The sequence below is a fragment of the Lonchura striata genome, chromosome 3 (assembly GCF_050655825.1).
Source record: "Lonchura striata isolate lonStrDom1 chromosome 3, ASM5065582v1, whole genome shotgun sequence".
In the NCBI taxonomy this organism is placed as follows: domain Eukaryota; kingdom Metazoa; phylum Chordata; class Aves; order Passeriformes; family Estrildidae; genus Lonchura; species Lonchura striata.
Genome location: NC_140705.1, coordinates 77,498,911 through 77,519,723, shown reverse-complemented (window position 1 = coordinate 77,519,723; position 20,813 = coordinate 77,498,911). Strand labels below are relative to the sequence as shown.

The 20,813-nt window shown below is 41.3% G+C and overlaps 1 long non-coding RNA gene across 2 annotated transcripts in view; it reads left to right on the top strand.

Moving 5' to 3' along the window:
* LOC110477926 (uncharacterized) overlaps positions 1-20,813 on the top strand; it is a 306,989-nt gene that overhangs the window by 17,595 nt on the left and 268,581 nt on the right. For both annotated transcript variants that reach the window (XR_014954352.1, XR_014954350.1), the window contains one exon: positions 1,900-8,652. This is a non-coding gene — a long non-coding RNA (uncharacterized LOC110477926). The remainder of the gene's footprint in view (positions 1-1,899; positions 8,653-20,813) is intronic.

Genomic DNA, 20,813 nt, shown 5'->3' with positions numbered 1-20,813 from the left:
ATATCCTTGGGGACAGGGTTCTATGCAACACTCTTATACTTAAACACTCACCTAAGTGTTTGCAGAGTCCTCATTTTAGTGGCCATCTACGTGCCAGAGGCTCTTCCTGTGTTTAACAATTACAAGTGACTCCAGTGAAGACCTTAGTGTTCAAAGTTTTCTTGCAAAAAATGTTGACCTGCTTCTCATATTTCAAGAGCAAAACTGGTTAAAGGAGAGAAATCGGGCTGTCCACATTGTTTGCATGTGGTTGTTACTCAGGGTCAGTGTTTTCCTGCGCAGTCAGGCAGGGATAGATTTTTATTTGCCCAAGTCTATTTCACAGCAACAGAGAAAGACCTTCTACACATGGGAAAATCTGACACAATAAAGCTAGCAAGGGAAACTGTCCAGTCTTTTAGAACTAATATATATGCATATATTTAAGGAATGTCAAATTATGTAACGGAGACAAAAATCTATGGAAACATATCAGAACTGTGAGGTGAAACATTGTGTTATGGATGGATGCTGTTTTCTGACTAAAAATCATCCTTTGTGGTTGGCTTTGGTTTATTTTATCTCTTTATTTTTCACTCTCACTGTTCAGTGGGGGGTTTTGGGTTCCTTAGACTCGGCAGAGGATCAGTCATTTTTTCTCTGTGGCACTCTCAGCAGAGCATCTTCATCCTTTGTCTATTCACAGCTGACTGGGTGCACTGAAGTATTCTTATTCTTTTTATTTCCTATAATAATAGTTGTAGAGAGAAAAAAAATAAAAAAAGGGGTCAGCTAACTGGGCAGGTCCCTGTATGGAACTCAAAGACCTTGCTTTTGTTGAAATTGCTTGGAGCACCATGATGTTAATATTTTCCACCTGATAAGTTAGCCAGACACAAGAGGTCATGGTTAGGTTTTACTGAAATGATAGAAGTGGTTTTTTTGGGGCTTGTTTTGTTTTGTGTTTGTTTTGATACAAATCCTGAACAGAGCCAGAACCAAATGACATTGTTTGCACCCAGTTTTCTGCCAGCACAATGCAAAATGATAAAATGGCTGTTTTGTTTGTTTTGTGTTTTGGTGCCTTTTTTTTTTTTTTTGTCCTGGGCATAAATTCCCAGTTCTTCTTTCCTTTTTTCTATATTCTCTGCTTCTCTGGAGTATTGCCACTCTTCTGCAGATACAAGGCCATAACCAGATAAGCTCTCCCCTTTGCACCTGCATTTACTTGCCTGCATTTAGGATGGGAAGCAGTGAAGAGCCCTTCACAAGGGCTGTGAGTGTAGGGCACAACTGCATGTAAACAGGAAGAGTCTCTGCACATGAAACAGAGATCATCTTCCCTGTTTCCAATAGCACCTACCTACCTCGCAAATTAATCTCTGGGAGCCTGAAGTTGGGCACCCAGAAAATCAGGTACAGACAGTGGCAGTGTGTGACACATTTAGATTAGGAGTGATTTTTCACAGCCAGAGTTGATGCTCATTTCTGAACTCATGGGCAGCAAATACTCATTGACATCAGTGGGAACACAATGGGGGCTCACCTTGCCCACAGGTACTGTATTAAATGACCTGTAAGTCAAAAGATCTTGGATTAAATTTATTATTCCACACCAAACACATCAGTTTACAGTGATGTTTTGCTCAGGACAAACCCTGAAGAAGTGATAAGATAATGGAATTCAGCAGAGGGAGAAAGAATAAATTTAATGTAGGTTATTCTATTATTGATTTTTTTAGTCTAAATACCTGTGGATAATTTTGTTCCAATTCCACAGAAAAAAATCCCTCTTTGTAAAAGAAATTTCGGATCCCACTGTTCCCAGAACAAACCATGTACTTGGAAGGTTTTATCATAGAAACTATGCTCACTCTTGAGTAAAGAGAAATTCCCTCCTATTTCTTATCATTAATACAGGTCCATAGCTGACCTGCTGGAGTGTCCTAGTAGTCTGTTGATGGTGCTAGTCAAGAATATTTCAACTTCTGCTGTCTCCAGGTATGTGCCTGAACTGACATGTTTCTAAAATGGCTTCTTCAAACACTGTTCCATTGATTTTTCAGTCTGGGAATTAAAATGGAAAGTGCATTCACTCCTTAATATAGAATGAAAAATGGAAATTATATATTAAAATATTTGAAGTGGTTAAATTAGCAATCAGCAAAAAGTGAGTTTGGTCCAGTTTTTAAAAGCAGCCCCCCAATAACAGGCAAATTACAGGTCATCAGACTCAGATCCACTCTCCATTCTCATTTTGATGAGATTTTGTGGCTCTTTCATTCATTTATGGTAATGCATCAAATTATGCTTTAAGAAAGTTAGAAATGAAGACAAGAGATGCTGCTTGTTTGAAAGTATTTTGCATAATGACTTTAAGTTTGGGTAATGCCAAAGATTGATAATGCAGTCTAGAAGCAAATAAAATGCTGACATCCTCTGCAAGCTTTTCATCTGTAGATAAATATCTCTGCTGCCACTGATATATGCATCTTTGTCCAGCTTTGTCCAGCTGCGTGCTGTAGTACAAAGCCATCATTTTAGTCTTTGGACAGCTAAAATTCTGAAATGTATAGGCCAGCAATTTGTTATACTTAGGGGCCCGATAGAGATTTCTGAATGTTATGTGGACATATCAGAGCAAAGAGCTAATGTGATGATCAAAATCAACATGTACAGGAGTACTTACCATGCAGCATTTTCCTTTTTTTTTCCAGCTTGAAACTAGCTAACCCTTCAGACATGTATATTACTAATACCAGAGATATGCTTTCATAACTGCAAATGGCAACCCTGCAAGGATTGTACTGCGCCTCGGCAAATGATGTTTTCTCCAAAACCAGTTGTTTAGAAAAATTATTAATTAATTAATTAACTTGTGCTTCCATGAACAAAGCACACTTCAATTATTATTTTCCCTTGTCTTTTTGATGTTTTGTTTAGAGGCTTGTTTTTTGTGATATTCATTCTTCTAACTCTATTTAGTAGGTATATTACCATATCCTCTACCTGACAAGTCATCTATAACATACCATTCAGAGAAATGGTGGCTAAAGGAGTTCGGGAAAGTGTGTGCTTCTCTTATTTGCTGGGCCTGCTAGTCATGAGGTGTCAGGGCAAAAAGGGTGATTTCACTATTTCACTTCCCTGGTTCTTGTCTGCTTATGGGTATTTTGAAAGCACAGGCAGAAGTGTCACTGAGCCAGCGCAAACCCCTGTGGGGCACTAGAACTGAACACATCCATCCCCATGTAAAACATGGCCACAAATGCCTTGGGTCAGTTTTTCAGGGGAGCAGGGAGCTAATAGCTCAGCAGGAACAATGGTCCATAGCAGTCTCACACCCTCCAGGTGTGGTCTGTGAGGCACAAATTCTGTGACTCCCCCTCCCCTGCCCAAAACCAAGAGACCCAGCTAAGTGGGTTGGGGGGCTGGTGATCAGCATCCATGGAGGTTGGGTGACCAACAGGCAAGCGCTGCTGGTGAAGAACCGCTGCAGTAACCTGAGGTCAAGCACTGACCTAGAATAAGCTGAAGGCCTTGATGTGCCATGGTAGGAGGCCAAAGCACATGTCAGTGTTTAAAAGCAAGCATTGCTTGTGGTAGCTCATAAATATTATACTTGTAATCTTTCCCCCTCCCGGTAGACCTAGATACTAGGCAGGTTTAACTTCATTTTAAATCTGCTATGTCTATGACTGAAATCATAATATTTATGCAGGGTAGTTTTTCAAGAAGCTTAGTGAATGGGTAAACAAGTTCCTGGGTTTCCCCCTTTCATGGAAGCAAGCTGAAGGTCAAATTTACAACATCTCAAGCTACATTCTGTGCTCATTTACACAGCTGTAATCTTGAGTTATGCCACTGAGGACAAGCAATTGCTCCAGACTTACAGGATATAACTGACAGCAGAATTTAGCTTGGGTTTGCCAAAGCTTGACAGAAAAGGAGCTGAAAGGGTGGAATTTGGTGCTCGTGAAGTAGCTTGTATATATTCAAGGACTGTATGAGCCCAAAGATTTATTAGTAGTGTTTCAGAGCATTATTGAAATTAGACCTAATTATCTGTGTAATTTGCTGGAACCAGCATTTTAGCATTTTTGATCAAGTATATGCCATTAATTTAAAAAGAGATGTACCAGGCTGCTCTCAAAAATAAAATAAAAAAATTAGGAGAAAGCCCATAATTTCTAAATAGTGTGTTTCAAAAACTTCCAAGGTTTTTGTCCCCTTTGCAAAACAGTCCATTTGCAGTCTAATCATATGGAAAAAGTCCACATCACCCCCAAAGATTATTCCAGCAAGCAGAGAAAAGAATTATCTGCTTGTACCCAGACTAGGTCTGCCATCCCTCTCCCTCTTCTCCTTGCTCAAGGCCCATTATGCCACTTGGAAATGGTGCTGGCTGTCTTTGGATGAAGGAGCAGAAGACAAATCTGTGAGCAATAGCCAACCTGCTCCTTTGCAATGAAGAAAGTGCAAGGCTCCTGTTCAGACCTGAACCCTGTTCTCTCTGTTCAGGCATGATCCACAGGTGCTGCTTGGTTTGAGGGTGTCATCTCCAAGCCTAAGCCTCTGTTTCTGCAGTGGCTTCTTGACAGTATTCTGGTGTTGTGGTCACCTGAGCTCCCAGCAAAGAGGAATATTCTTGTGATGAAAAAAAACAGCCATGCAAAGGTGCAGTGCACCTTGCTTTTCTGCTGGTTTTTGTGGAAACTTCGGAGAAGTTTCTTTTGCTAGTCTCCTTGTCATGCATTTAATAGCAACAATGATGCTTACCCCTTTCTGAAAGTGTGCTTTGAGGATACAACCATTGCTGTGTATGAATAGCTTGAAGCTTACATGAACACTAAAGTTGAATGCAAGAGGAAAGACAACACAACCAGGTTATTAGCCATCGTTTTTTGCCAAACCTTTGCTCAGAGAAGCCTTTGGTTTGGGACAAATGCTGTGTGGTGCTTTCTAGTCAGCACTTCTCTAGTTCAGATTTTCACTTCCTTTTTTTCTTTTCTTTTTATACCTTCTTAACCCCTGCCTCCACATAGGTCTCCAGCAGCATAAACATCGTTAGCACGTCATTTTGGGAAGCAAGCAGTAAACGTGAATGGGGGGGATGCTTTTATTGAAATGTTCTACACACTGGCTCAAACGGCGGAGAAGCGTCAACTCAGACCTTCCCAGTAAATGATTAACTTTTGTTTGCACAGAGGGGAGAGCCACAGTAAGAATGCAATTAATTACACTGGCAGCCCAGCCAGGCCAGCAGTCAGCAGTGCTCTCACTTGCAGCTCCTGGCTCTGCAGGTCTGATGTGAGAGTAACTAATTAAATGCAGGTGCAGGCTAGCAGACTTGTTGAATTAATGCAGTGTCTTCTTTTCGGTGTTCCCAGGCATTTGTAGCTCACAAAAATAGTGCAGGCATTTGGTGCTACAAATAATAATAGAGTGCTGATGACGGAGGTAATTAATCCTTTATTACTGGATGTGATAGGCTGCTGCTGGGGCTGTCATTCTAGTACTTCTTATGCAAAAACATGTCCGAGAGGTGAAAGAACATGGAGTAGGAGAAACACAGAGGAGCGTTCTAATGGACTTGCTTGTGTTATGGGCACAGATACATCTTCATGGTTTTGGCAAGATTGTCAAAACCTGGTAGTCAAAACTCAAGACCAGAAATTCACTGTACTATATTCTGGGTTCTACCTTTGACTCACCAGGACACTTTTAGCAGGCAGCAGCTTAAAATAAAAATTCAATCTCATTCAAATGCTACACAACCATGAAAGAGAAATGCAAGGCCCTAACTGTAGCTCACTGTGGCCTTTCTTTTCTCTTTTATTGCTTCCTGAAGATCCTCAGCCAGCCATCATCATTAACAGGCTGCTGACTCCAGTGAGCCCTAGGTTTAACCCCAGTATTGCTCTTTGTGATGGTGCAGGGGGTGATTGTCTTGCTTTAAGGGAGACTGGCTTTGAGTGGAGGTAATGCAGATGTCCAAAGAGCTGCAAAAAGAGCAAATATTGTTTAGGGTTATTTATTTCCAATAACAAATGCTGTTCCCCTTACTGGTTCAAATCAAGTTGCAGGACTCAAGTATCTTTTCCAGATAAAATGAAGGGTAAACTGTGAAAATGTTATCAGCTTTCTTTATCTTTGTCTTTTATTTGGTTGTAATACCCCTTCTTCCCAGACACAGGAATTTTGGGATTTTATAGGATGTCAAGAAAGAAAAAACCTTCTGTGGTAGTTGCCCTAAGGAGTGCCAAACATTAAGATACTTCAGCCTCAACACAAGGAAAAACCCCAAAATACAATGTATGTGTTTACTTTAAAGACAAGGAGTGATTTCATGTTCTTCTTGTTACTTCATGGTGAAAATGGTCCAACGCTATTAGGAATGTTTATAGTAGGAAAATAATGCCAAGTCTAATAAATTATCAGATAGGACAGACCATGTTTTATTCAGTGTGGGAACCAAACACTGCCATATTGTACAGATTTGCTGATCTGGAAGAATCATTCTTGCCTTACAGAATGCAGCTCAAAAGCCGAGTGCATGAATATGACAGTTTTCTCTTTTTTAATGCAGAGAATTTTAAGACAGAAGCATTGCTTGGAGAGTTTTCTAAGGGATTCTGATCAACTTACGTAAGTTCAGGAAATCAGCAATAATTTGTTATCCTTCCATATTTTCCAGTGGCTTTTGTTTTTCTTGCATCACAATTCTTATCCCATTAGATACAAATAGTATTCAAGTATTTGGATGAGAACTAGCATTGTGCTACAAATTTTAATGCTAACTCCATGGTAGGTAAATAGCTGAGAGCAGTTCTTAGAGCAAGGATAGTTTTTGATCATTTTCTTCCTCTTTGCTAGTTACTTGTGGCCCTGTGGGAAATTTACATGGTGGAGTGTTTGCCCTCACAGGACACATAAAAGGTTTGTAAAAACACTTTTCTATGACCATGTGTATTTTTCAACAGCATGAAACATTGCTGATCTTCTCATGGCTGTGGGTCCTGATGGGAGAGAGCTGAGGAGGGTGAGGCCCTAAATTACTGCTCAGCTCACAGAAAATTGGAGAGAGTGTGTGTGTGTGCATAACCAACCATGTGTTGTGCTTGCAACAAGCATGATTTTTTGCTTTCCGAACTCCATGCTCTGAAATTTCCAGGAAGCTGCTCTTTGCCGCTGACAGTTGCTATAGGGGTGATGGCAGCAGTGAGGTGGTTTTCGTTCACGTCTTCTTGTCTTCATTAATTTCCAGTGTGTTATTTCAGCTGAAAATATGAAATTGCTCTTAATGTATTCAAAAGCATCATGTTGGCTAGGTGGTTATTTATGTCACAGTAAATATTTGATGAGGATGTGTGTTATTTTTAGCCACAATCACAACATATTAATGAAATTTATAGGCCTGAAATAGGCATCTAACACATGATCATTTGTTACCTTTACAGTTTCCTGAGGGTTTTTCCTGTTTTCCCTCACAATTTGAACTGAAAAGGTGGTGATTCACAGTGTTGGTATAGATTGTTGCACACAAGCTGCATAGTGGGGGCAAACATCAAGCCCCAAATGGCAGGACCCATGCTGGTGGGGGATGCTGCAGCCACTGAAGCAATAAACCCAGAAAGGCTGTGCAAATGTGAATGTACAAATGGATCTCAAAGCTGTGATTTTCATATTCCAGCAATCACTGCCGTAGGAGTGCATGACTGACAGCACAAAGGACTTAGATTTACTGTAGAGAGATGTAAATTGATAAGCCAGTAGACAGCCATCATTCTTCCTTTATTCTCTCTCTGTATCCCATGTCTTTCTCTGCTGGCATAATCAAAGCTGACACAGTGCATTCTATACCAAGTTATATTTTTCGTAATTATAAGACAGCACATGAGATCTGAAGTTGTTATTCAGGAAATGGCACAAAGCTCGCTGAAATACAGGTTTTCAGAGTGATCCTCGGATAATATTGTTTTTCACATAGATTCTGGATACTCAGACTCTACATCTATGTCTTTAAGCTGTCTGGGTGCTTTAAGAAGGGATAAGTACAGAAGAAAAAAAAAAAAGAGAGAGCTTTTCCTTTTGTGCAGATTAAAAAATATACAAAGCATGGGATACTGGCTTTCTTTCTCCTTGCCAGCAGCTGTCTGAAGCATTTTGCCACACCATTTCTAAAGAAGTTTGTAGGGAGCTGACTTTGGGGGGAAGAGTTAGAAGAATTTGAGAAACAAAAATAGAGGGATCACCCATAAAGACCTAGATGAGCAATCAACCTTCCCCTCAGCTGACTGACTTGTGTGGCACACCTCTCATGTCTTGAGGCCAAAGGGTCTTTTTCCACTGATTCATCTCATTAGGCTCAGCTGTCTCTGACTTGAATTGCAATGTTTTTAGATCTGAAAAGAACAGACTATGAGATATAATGGAGTTGTTATAATACAGATGCATTTGGAAATCTCATTCTTCCTCAGCTCTGAAAAAGTGTGGTAAAATCTGAATGCTAATATTGCAGCCCTTTGACCTCAAACGTGCAAGGTTGAAAATTCAGATCCCATCTGGACCCAGTGAATGTGTGACTTGAAAGAAGGCAAATGAATGAAGCCTTCCATGCTCTGGAGCTCCAGCAGAGAGGTTCTGCAGATCACCTGGGAAAATCCAAGTTCTGTGAGTAATCTTCCATATGGTTTCATTTTTAAATTTGCTGGTATTTTAGTTGAATTAATGAAAATAGTAAGGAGAAAGAAAAATTATATTTGTATTTTTACTTTAAACAGATTGACACTAGTAGGAAAAAAGGGATTGTCTCACTTGATAAAGTAGAGATTATTACTTTTCATTGAAAAACTGTTTTCTCTTTCCATGTCAGACTTTTTTGCACTTCCAGAAACAAACTGAGAAGGCTATAGCTATACTTCATGGATGTTTATGTGCAGGCCTTGTCTGCTCACTTGTCTCCAGACTCATGATATCTCTAAGTCTTGCTTTGCCTCACTGACATACATGCACAATGACCATAAGGCAGAAAGCAAGGTCTTTCTCTCCCTTTCATCTTTAATACAGGGAACTTTTTAATCCCAGTAGCTCCTCTGCTTAAATATAATTAACAGTTAGTTTTAAACAGGCAGATTTTATTTTTTCTTTGAGCAATTAACTCAGCTGCCAGAATTGGGACCCTTTTTCTGTTAAATTGCTTCTGTAGTTGATGGAAAAAGAAAGATGATTCTGATGGGAGATGTAGCTCTTAGCTGTCCTTTGGAAGCACCTGGTCCTTGATGCAGATGGTACCTGATTTCAGCATCTTAATTTTAAATGCTTTCAATTAAGCAGGATGGACCAGAGCTCTTCATGCTGCTGGGAGCTTGCTGGGGATATGTGAGGAAAAGCACTGCTGGTCATGCACCCCTGTCAAAAAGCAGTTCCTTGTCTTAAGGCAACTCAGGGAATTAAAAAAGAGGAAAAAAATCCAAATATTTTTGGCTCTAACTAGTGAATAAGACAGCTTATTCTAACTACTAATAACTTAAGTGAGAGTGGTTGTCTGAAGTACTCTTGAAGATGAACCCCAGGTTATTCACATCAGTCTTACTACTGTTTAAACCTTTTGCTTGCATTTGTTGATTGATGCATTATTGTTCATGTCAGTGAAGGACTTTTCAACAGAAACCTTTTGGGGAGGCTATAAGGAGTGTATTGGCAAAGAACTGAAATTTCTCTGTAATTTGTGCAGTGGATACACAGCTCTGGAAGAGCTGCCCAATTGGATACTGCCAAATGATTTTACATAGGTCACTGAAAAAATCTTTGGAATAGCTATGCCAAATTGCTACAAGCACAGATTACTTTCAAACATAGAAAGAAAAATGCAAAATCTTATTACTAATTTCCTAGGGCATCTAATCCACAGGCATCAGTGCAAAAAATGTTTTTACTGGACTATTTTCTTAACAGGGTCATTATGTCTCCTTCAAGGTAATTCTTAAAGAAAGGGTTTACTTCTCCTCACTTTCTCATGTCTGTGTCTCTGTCAGGAGTAGGCCCTTGGGAGCATCTTAGGAGTGAAAGTGTAAGAAACCAGAATGTGTGCTGCATGTTTGTTGCTGCATATTCCTTCAGAACTTGCTTTTGAAATGCATATTGGTTACAAAATAAACCCAAACGAGCCATTATACTCTGGTGTGTAATTATGTATTTAGGACACATACTACACACAGCTTTGAAAGAAATCTGTATGGAAACAAATTGCATTACATTTGCAAATAGCTGATGGTAGTTGAGCAGCAACACCTGAAGCCTTTCAAAATACTGAAGTCATTTACACCATTTTCTAAAGCAATTATTCCTAAGCATCAGATTCCAGTTGTTTCAATGCCTTTGCTGCAGAGGAGCTGCAGAGGTCTCAGTATGGCATAGAAGACCTGGTCTTGGCTAACAGCTTTGATGTAGATTTAGTGCTCCTGTTGATGTACCATGGCAGAGCAGGACTGCTGGCCTTTGGGAGGGAATGCTACTTGGGCTTAACACCCTACGCTGAGAGTGGAGATAGAGAGGCAGCCCTGGGGCAAGGGTGAAACCCAACTTCCTGTCTCCCCAAAGTTTAGTGAGGAGCAGAGATTTAAGTCTTAGTTGAACAGTTCTGTGATTTAGTGGAGTGATGGATTTACTTTTGTGTCCAGCCTCGAGGATGGAGAACCCTCTGGCTTCTTATTTCAGGGTTTTGAACTGCCACTAGAGCAAGACAGTGCATCTCCCCAGCTCTGACAGTGTTGTACCACTTATTTTTCCTCTTTAACTGGCGCTTGGCAAAGTACCTGCCTCTCAGGAGGCCAATCCTTGGAAATAGCCGCGTGCAACAGAAATGGCAGCAGGCACCCGTAAGGAAGCTGTGTGCCTGCCTGGGCCGATGATAAGGAACATCATCAAGCGTGCTTCCCTGCCTTGAGACAGCAGTTCCTGCATTAAATCCACAAAATGCCATTCTGTGCACACTGCAGTTGGAAATGTTAAGAGTCATGCTTATTAGCACTGGCACATATAAGGCAGAGCTGCAGTGATGAGTTAAGTGTCCTGAGGATTTGAGGACTGGGGTGTTGTTTTTCCCTTTCTGGAACTGAGCACTCAAGAGACTTTCATTAAACCTGGGACTTGGCAGACCCGCATGCTGATTCTGCCGCTTATTTGTTGTTCGGCCCCAGGCTAGTCACTTAACCTCTTGCCGCCCTAATTTCCCCATCTGGAAAATTATATTTACTTACCTCTCCTGGGGATTGCACGGGGCTTAATGAATGCCCGTAAGGGATTTGAAGATCCTCAGATCTGAGATGATACAGGACTGCAAAAGATTCACTGCATGTGCAAGGAAGAGGGGATGCGTGCCCAAGCGGGAGAGCCTGCCTGTGCTCTTGGCCTGGAACCAAGCCTGAAATTCTGATCAGCAGGGGTGGATCATACTCTCTGTTTTAGATTAGATCCTCTTCCTTGTGGCCTTTTCAGATTTGCTGGTTGAAGAAGGAGGCAAGTGACTGAACGGGGAGGAGGGCAGCTGAGGTTAACTGCTTTCTCCTGTTGGTCCCCTGGATCTTTTTGTCAGTGCAATAACAACTGGATCTCCCAGGAAGGTAATGATCTTCCTAGATACTCCATCTTGCTGCAGGCTATTAGAGAAGCCAGGCAGCCCTGTTGCTGCCCATTTCTTTAGCAGGAATAAATGAACCTCTGACCAAAAAAAAAAAGTTCCTCTATATAATTAAGCAGCATTAGAATGAGGCCTGTGCCTTTGCTGATGAACTTCAGTGAAAGCAGATGGTCACAATGGTATTAAAAACTAAAGACTTCAGTCAAGCTTTTAATTGAAAACAATTGGACCCTGCTGGATGGTAATTACCTTGGCTGCTTGCAAATAATATCACAGCACTGCTACCTATGAAGGAAGAATGAAGACTGAGTTAATAAGAACTGCTTAATCTGCATACAATAAACAAGGAGCATCCAAAACTATTTTCTCTGGTAGCTTCTTCCCTGCAAGAGGCTTTTAAGTGGTTAGCAGTGTGAAAAGGAACACGGAGTGGCAGAAATTGAAACATGTAAAATGTTTGCTGGGTTTATAAAGTAACTTGAAGGGCCCATCTTCTCTCATCTCCCTCCTTTTTTTTAACAGCTGAAATTCCAGATGCATCTGAGAAAAACAGCAAAATATAATAAAGTGGAAAAGCTCTAGATTATCCAGCATTCCTTCTCTTCTGAATGGCAACAGCAATGAGTCTGTGTTTATCTTTTTTATCCACTTTCTTATTCCCTTGCTTGATCGACTGGAAGGCTGGGGCCTTCTAAACACCCAAAGTGTTTTTCACCATGTTCTTAATTGGATTTTAACGATCATTAACTTAATATGCTTCAGTGTCTAACAAAACAAATGTAGTATGTGGCATATTTTGCCTGACGATTTCCTCATTCCTCTGCCTAGTGCTGGGATCAGACAAGGGTTAGAGGGTTAGATCACCTAAAAGAGTCCTGAGTCCTGGTGTGCTATGTATTTGTTGACGCACCATGAGATTAATACTGCTGTACAGTGTCCTTCCTGCTGTGGAAAATTCTTGTATTGCTGTGGATGTGCAGGTGGAAAAAACAGTCCCAGTGTTTTCTCTTGTAAACACAGGTCCTAGACATGTATAGAATGACCCAAATCTTGTCACTTTTCATGTAAACACTATTTTTCATGTGGCAGTTCTCTTGGGCATCACTTTTTGTTCTCCTATGAGCAGGCAAGGTGCCTTGCTGCCTCAGTAGACCTCAAAAAGCAGCAGCTACTGCAATTTTGCAAAATTAAGGAGTAGCTGTGAACTGTTAGTAAAAGTGATGCAATGATTTTCCAGAATATATCATCTTAGAAGAAGTGACTTGAACTGCTTTTCTTTTCCTATCCAAATATTTGTCTTATCAAGGCACCAGTCAAAAGTTTGTCTTGTCTTGTCTGGCAGTATGATGAAATTAACTTTTGCAGTGTGTTTGCCTGGATTTCATGATTTTATGCCTGGAGTTCAACTTTCATTCACTTAATGCACCATGATTAATGCAGAGAGTGAGGTCCTCAACCCACGAAAGTCAGTAGCAGTTTTCATAGTATCTTTGGTATGATTTTCTTATTTTTATGTAACCAATATATGCTTAAAGCTTTATTGCTGTAATGCCTTGGAAACTGCTAGCTGACACAGTCACAAGACATAGGTGTATTTCACAGAATCATTAAAACTGATGGTTTTAGTTCCCCTATTGCCATCTAAGTTGAGGTATTCTCATTTGTGCTTAGGACTTAGGTCTTTCCTCTGCAGGAGAATGGGTCTGCAGCTGATGGGGCTGGTGTCCTGCTCTGTCTCCTGGCTCTTTTATTCAAGCTGGTGGCAGGGTCTGAGCAGAATTTTGCTCACAACCTTTCCAGCCCCTCCTTTATCAAAGAACCTGGGACAAATTTGAAATTAGGAAAGGCCACCTTTCAAAAATGTCTCATGCTAGTTGCTGTGGGGATTTTATCCATTTTATAGCACCTACTTCTAACTCTACAGAGTTTTAACTATACAGAGTACGATCTTACTGTAATTACTGCTTGCAGCTTTAAGGGAGCTGGTGTGGACAATACTATTTTAAAGGTATAAGCTCTATTGATCTAAAGTGTTCTGAGCGATAAACAGCTGCTCAGGTTGATTAAAGCTGAAGGGAAGCTGAAGCATTTAATCAATCTCCAAAGCTGCTCCAAGTATATTACAAAGCAATTGTGATTATTGCTATTATATGACAAGCTATATCATAATAAAGAAAGAGGCATCATTTTTCTTGGAAGCATTTAGAGGTGTTGTGGTGCTTCTTCTCAGCTTGCCTCATGCTGTCACCTCTGAAGCTTGGCTAAGTGACAGAGCATGCCACTCAAGCAGACTAATCTTGAAGGGAAAATACAAAAGCAGGGCCTTTCAGCTCCCCAGAGCCTTCTCTTCCCTGTGTCTATCTGTGGCAAACAGCGAGTGCTTGTGGAAGAAAAACAAGAAGGCAAGTGTACAGTAATGCTGGCCACATGGTAACTGCCTCTGATCCTTGCATCCTGCATAGCGTGGGATGTTTTGGGCTGTGGGATATGTTTGTGTCTGTCTAAAAGTCCTGAAGGCACCTTTCTTTTATTGCTTTTTTTAATCACTTCTTGAACCTTTCTTTGGACAGCCTTGGGCTTCACACTATTCCATGGTGGTGCATCACACAGTGCTCTCACATGTTTTGTAAAATAGTACTTTTTTGTTCTTGTTTTTCAACTTTCAGCTTGATGTTTTCTTTTAGTGTCTTCTTACCCTCATGTTAAGAAAAGCAATGGATAGTAGTTATCTGTTAGCCTTTTTTATTTCATAGACACAGAGCTATCTGCCTCTGTTGTCTCCCTGTTTTCCAAGGCCTATTTAGTCTCCCTTTTTTGGAAGGTGACTTATTCCTCTGACTATCCCTTTCACATCTGCATCTGCCGCTCTTCTCATTTTGTTGGACGCTCTTCAAAAGGGTGTATCCAGAATTTCAATTACTTTAAGATGTGGGCTTTTCTAAGTTTATTGTTTCTTTGTATTTCAGGTGCTCAGTGATCTGTATTTATTACATAAAACATACATATGTCATGCAATATTGAAGACATGGTTATATAATTTCTGAAAACTAAGGTGCTACGTGAAATAATCTTAGGTTTAAGATTCATCTTTTGTTGCATTTAAAATGTAAAAATGGATAGTACATGAGACTAGGACTCTTCCCCATAGAAAATAGAATATGAAAACAAATTAATATATTAAATTTATTAAACAAAGATTAATAAATAAATAGACAAATTAATATATAAGTTTACTAAACTTTGCCCTTGCTGTAAGTGCAACAAAGAAATTATAGTACTTTATCCTGGAGAGGATAACATTTACACAGGCTAACTTTTGCAGAGGGTGTCAGTCCTCTCAGTGCTTTCTTTAGTCTTTCTCCACCAAAAATAATCAAATTGTCTCAAAACCAGGAAGTCCATGCTCCAAAGGTATGCTCTGAGCTTTTGCTTTTGCTGAATGCACCCCACACAGGCAAGTCAGACCCCTTGGGGTTAGCAGGCAGAGAGAAGATGTCCCTTCTTTTGTTTCTCTATTATGATATCTCTTTTGAAACTTTGAAACATTTGAAGCCTCTCATGACCTTCATATGAAACCTCATGCATGGTCCTAGTGTGCTGGAGGCTGAGCCTGGAGCAGTTATCTTTGTTGCATAAGATTTTTATTGCAACAACTGTTAAATCTTCTCTATGGCAATTTCACGTGAGAGTCACAATTCCTCTGGGAAACTTCTCCTGAGTTTCACTTTATAGTGGTATGAGAGTCTTGTGAGTCTTGTGAATGCAGGTTTTTAAGTGAGAGTTTAGACCAGTAAATAAAATTTTAATTGGGAAATCTTGAGGTCCTCTGTGGATGGATTGTCTGCCCTTTGAGAGGAGGTGTTGGGTCCTCAGCCTGTTCAGCTGGGGGAAGAGAGAGCTACAGGTAAGCCTAAGAGTAGCTCAGGTTCTTGACTTAGCTTGGCTAGGACTAGTTTCAGTGTGCTGGATGGGTTAGACAGCTGACACTACAGACCTGGCTGTCAGAGGTTTCCCACTGGAAAGTGGGCCATAGCAATCTAGTGGCAGTAGCCCTCCTTTCCTGTGGATGAAATCTGAGGAGCATTTCCTTTGCACTCCTGTGTTAATTTAGTGGCACCAGCAAATCATGGCAAATCATCAGGGAACCAGTTCAGGTTAAAAGTAATCCTTCTTTTTTGTTCATTTGTTTTAACAAGTTTTAAAATTGATTTCTCCCACAGCTCCATGAAAATTCCTCTTTGTGCCACTGAGGCACAGGGCAACAGAAGGTAGAATTTTCAGGAAGTGCTTCATCTGGTACTGGGTTTCCAAGATGCATTTTTCAGACTGTGGCTTTATAGTCAGTCTTTAAGAGCCCCCTGGAACTAGCTCCCAATCCCATGGCCCCACAGATTGCCAGCTGAAGATGACCATTTGTGAAACCAGACTTCAAGTCAAATCTGTGGCAAAAATAGACTGCAAAAACGATGAATCACAACTCAACACTGCTGCACAATACTACACTTGTGCTGCTCTGCCATTTTTTGGGTTGCAATCTAACCATCTGTTAATTGGCCCCATTGCACATTGCTACAGGGTGCTGAGATTCATTGTAGGCCTACAGGATGATTGGTGTCTCCTGAGCCATTCAGGATGGGGCCTCGCAGCTTTTCAGGTCCTGCTGCTGTTTACATCAAGTAAACAGCTGGCTATCCCAGCTGCCATCCTCCATCTGATTGCCTCAGCCTCATTGCTATTTTATGGCCAGAGATTGTTTCTGAGCAGAAGGATGTGCGTCCCTCGCCTGCCTTCAAGAAAATCAGTTTGTGCCAAGGAGGACAGGATTTTTAGGCACTGCAACTATCTGTTAACATCACCTGGAAACCAAGGGTGATGCTTTGCGTGGGGTGACACTGATCCTGCACCCCAGCACTCAGCCTTGGCGCTGCTTTCACAGGGATCAGAAGAATTCCTGGCCAAGCTAAGACCTACTTCTGTTTATGTTACTTTCTAAAACTTTCTAAAATTAATCTCTTTTTTCTCCACTGCACATATTTTCACATTTGTGCTAATGAAAGCACTGGATTGTTCCAGGGGGTCACATGGAAAATATCTGTGAGCTTTGGCCATCTCTCTGAAATACTACAGTAAATTTGGTGTTTGCTTTGGCATGTTGCTGTGAAAGATTGTAGAGTGCTTGTGTTTATAGGCATACAGGGAAAGCGGGCTCCTGCTCATTGTGCCTTTGTGAGGCTGCCAGACTGTCTGGCCCCATCTATTCTACTGTAAGTGAAAAGAGCCTCGCGAGTGCTCGCTGCATGCTTGGACCAGGCTCTGCTAGGTACTATGCTTGGAAGCCATTCTGTCGGCTTGAAAAATATCTTTCTGCCTGAATAGTGTTTACTCCCTGTTGTTACAAGTAACGTGTAGGATTTCTTGTCAGTGAAGAAAGTATTCCTTCTTCCCCTTATTTCTTCTGTGTACTGGGAAGTTTGCATTTCGGTGGCCCTCCTGTACTAGGGCAGCCAGCTACCCTTTGAGAACAAGAGAGGATTTTCCATACAGAAGTATAAGAGATAATGTGTGAAAATTGGTGGTACAATGCAACCCTGGTTGAAAGATTTGGACAATGCCCTTGAAAAAGGACTTACTTTCCTCCTGTAACCTGCTGCCTTCTGAAGGAATATAAGACAAAGGTTTTCAGGTGGAAGACTTTTCTGTCCAAAGTGAAATTTCTCTGCTCTGTGTAGAGAGATATTGTCCAGATGAAAGCCCCTACAACACCCTTTAAGAAGATGAAGGATGACTCCAGCAACCGCTATATTAATTTTCCTGTCTACAAGAAAGCTTGTTCTAAAATTTAATGATATCTGTGAGCTCCTGCTGAAAAGTCATGTGCCACAGGACCTGCACTTGACTAGTAATTATAAAGTGCTTTGATATTGAACTTGGAGTCTGAATAGCAGTTTGCAGAATGCAGGTCTCCTTTCCTTTTTCATGTGACAACAAATATTTATCTCAGATTTCCTCTTCTGGAAGGAACAGCTGGAAAACAAATGTGCATTGATGGGAATTGAAGGTACCTGGACCCAACCTGTAGCCCAGCTATCCTTAAGTCCTGCCTGTAACTGCACTGAGTATTTGGAGGAAGATGCAAATACTGCTGGAATGGATGATTGCAACTAAACTGCAAACAAACCTGCCCACTGCTTCCCAGAGAGCTCTGTCAGCTTTTGTTTCAAGCAGCAGCTCTGTTAATTTCAGCAAGGGAGGTACAGTAGCTGATGCTTAACAATTAATATTTTTTGTTTTCTTTCAACTGTCACGCTTTGCCAGCCAGTTTTGCTTTGCAAAATCTGTAAGTAGGGAAGATAGTTGTTTTCTTTTGTACAATGGATATGAATGAATTAAAGGATTTAAGACTGTAAAGTCTTAATTAATGGTTTAGGCTATTTTTACAACAAATATTCAATCTGCTATATACACACTGATATTGGGCTCACTACTCACTGATACATTTTGGTATCATCAACAGAGCCAAACCCCCAGGAGCCAAAAGTAAATACACTGTTATTCAGTGTCAGCCATCAAACTCTTGCCAACTTTCAGGACTTACTCTTGTCAATTAGGCGCTTCAGCTTGAGAAACCTGTTAGTTTGCAGTGAAAATAGATAGGACCAAGCACATTACCTGCACAAAGCTCCCCTGTGAGACTCTGTGCAGCCCATCCACCCTTGTTCTTCCTGCTGCTGTACTTCATGTTGTTCCTGTGAATAAACAGGGCTGCATGTGCTTAGACCAATAAACTCAAACACTTGGCTTCTCACTAAAGTGGCTGAACTACCTGAGGCAGGAGTAGCAGGAGCCTTCTCAAGAAAACCAGTCAGTGAGTTTCTCTGTGTCTTGACCTGATGGTTTTGAGGGATATTCATGATATTATGGAGATTGAAGAAAGCCTAGGAATTTGCAGTTGCCTGGTAGCCAATGTCAGATTCTCTTAGTTCTGCCAGTGTGAGACTTTTAAGGAAGGCTATTCCCTGGTGTAGCCTTTTAGTTTGCCTGATATTTGGAAATACTGAAAGAAAACTCTAAGACTGCTTGCTTTGTCAAGAAAGCACCTTACCAAAGCTCTGCCTAGTACAAATGGATCAATCCTCCAGCTCAAGGGCTGTTTCATACTCTGTGCCTCAAAGCATTGACCACCCTGGCATCAACAACCAGCAGGGTGAAGAAGGATCAACAGGCCCATGGACTTCTCTAGTGCCAGGATTAAATGTTTGTTTCCACTTCTCAAACCACCATGTCTGAGGGTTCAAAACACTGCTGTGTGTGCTTGCATGCCCCCTGCCAGGGCATGGGCACATGCCTCTGTAAAACCTGTCAGAGGTAAGCTGCTGCTGAGAGCAGCACAGCACTGAGTGCAGCCCTATGCATTTGAGAAGATAAATGAATCCAGAGGAAGAGGCTTTTGCTGTGCTGCTGCTATTTCAATGGGAAAGTGGAACCCTGAAATGCTTTGTTCTACTTCAGTAGCTCTAAGAGGAGCCTTTCTCCAGAGGTCTCCGGCACCCAAACAATTGAAATAACTCCAAAGGGCTCTTCTAAACCTAATTCTTCCTCCAAGTATTCAGATTTTTTTTTTTTTGCCCCTCCTGTTTACACCCTCTATTGAACAAAAAGCTTTAAAACTCCTTTTTTAGAAAGGATTCAATTGTAATTTGAATGAAGTTAATGTGAAGTCAAGGTTGGTTGCTCATCCCCCTGAAACCACCAGCAGTGGCTGAGTGCCGGCGAGTGTGAGAAGGGAGTTCAAACATAGCTGGGAAACTTGTGAGCAGGCTGAATGAAGAGTGGGCTGGAGGCTGGGGATCGCTGCTCCCCCTCCCCCCGTGTGACTTTCTCAGCTCACGCTGAGCTCTTTGATCACTGTCCAGCACTGTGGCAGCCTGGGCTGGGGCCAGGGATGTATACATGGGTGGAGGCTGCTGTCATCTTCATACGCTCTTGATCCACCCTGTACCCTTATTTCCACAAACACTGTCGCACATCACAGTGGGGCACATCGCTGCCGGTGCTCCTGCAGCTAAAGTACGGGGCTGTCCCTGCCAAGCACAGCTCCCTTTTCCAGAAATCTCTCTGATAGCAACATTTTGAAAAGTGTGCTTGTATTTTGTAACCATTACTCTATTTTTGCCAAGCACATTTGTATTTGAGACTGAAACACTACGCTGTGAGTACAATAGTGCTATTCAGCACACGGAGTTTGTGTCTTTCAGAAGTGGCTGTTCTGGGAGAACTGCACAGGCGAGCACGGCTATCTTGGGAAGGGGCTGCTCATGAAGAGAGCACTGCCAGAATCTTACCTCTGGGAGCACATTCTCCAGACCACCTGCTTTAGGGCAGTATTTTAGCTCCATATTCCTCTAATAAGGATTTTAGTACTGCCCTAAGTGGCTATTAAGAACTCTTGAGTCCAAGATAAGTTCTTACAGATGTGCTGCCATTATAATTCATACTTAAATGTTGACATAGTAATCTTCAAAATGAGCTGAAACTCTTGAAGAAAAAGGCTAACTGTCTCTAAGGGAAAGTGGATAAGAATCAGTGATGGAGAGGCAAGCTGTGGTCCCTTGTGCTTTTCAGTTGCATTTGTTTGTGGTCATTCACCATCAGAAAGTGGGAAGAGTGACCTGGTTTCTCCTGTCTGCCTCTGCCACTGTCTTTGAGTAAGTTGCCTTCAGCACAGTGGCACAAGTAGACTGTAGGCGTTTGAAGACTGCCAGCAACATGTGGCATGTCCCATTTAAAAAAACCCTCTGTTTTCTACTAAAACCTACAACAAAACAGATATATGGGTTCTACACTTCTGTTTTATTTCCTATTTATTTTGGGATGGCCAGAGGACCAAAGGAATTGTACAAAGCAAAATCTCTTTGGCTAGTTCCTACAGTGTGATTTTCTCAGGTGGTAGATCCACTACTCCTAGCAGGTCAAACTAAGGATGTTGCAACCCTGCAATTGTTTTTCTAGTGCAAATGCTGAAACTGGTTGAAGAAGATTGAGAAATCTAACTTGTCTCTCTTCAGCTCCCCCATCCCCCCAGATTACTTCAAAGGTCAATGAAATGCAGTTTTGCCCAGACAGAGGAAAAGCTGTGTCATGGAGTCTCCTCATTCCTTCACATTTCAGCACAACAGGATCAAAACAATACACA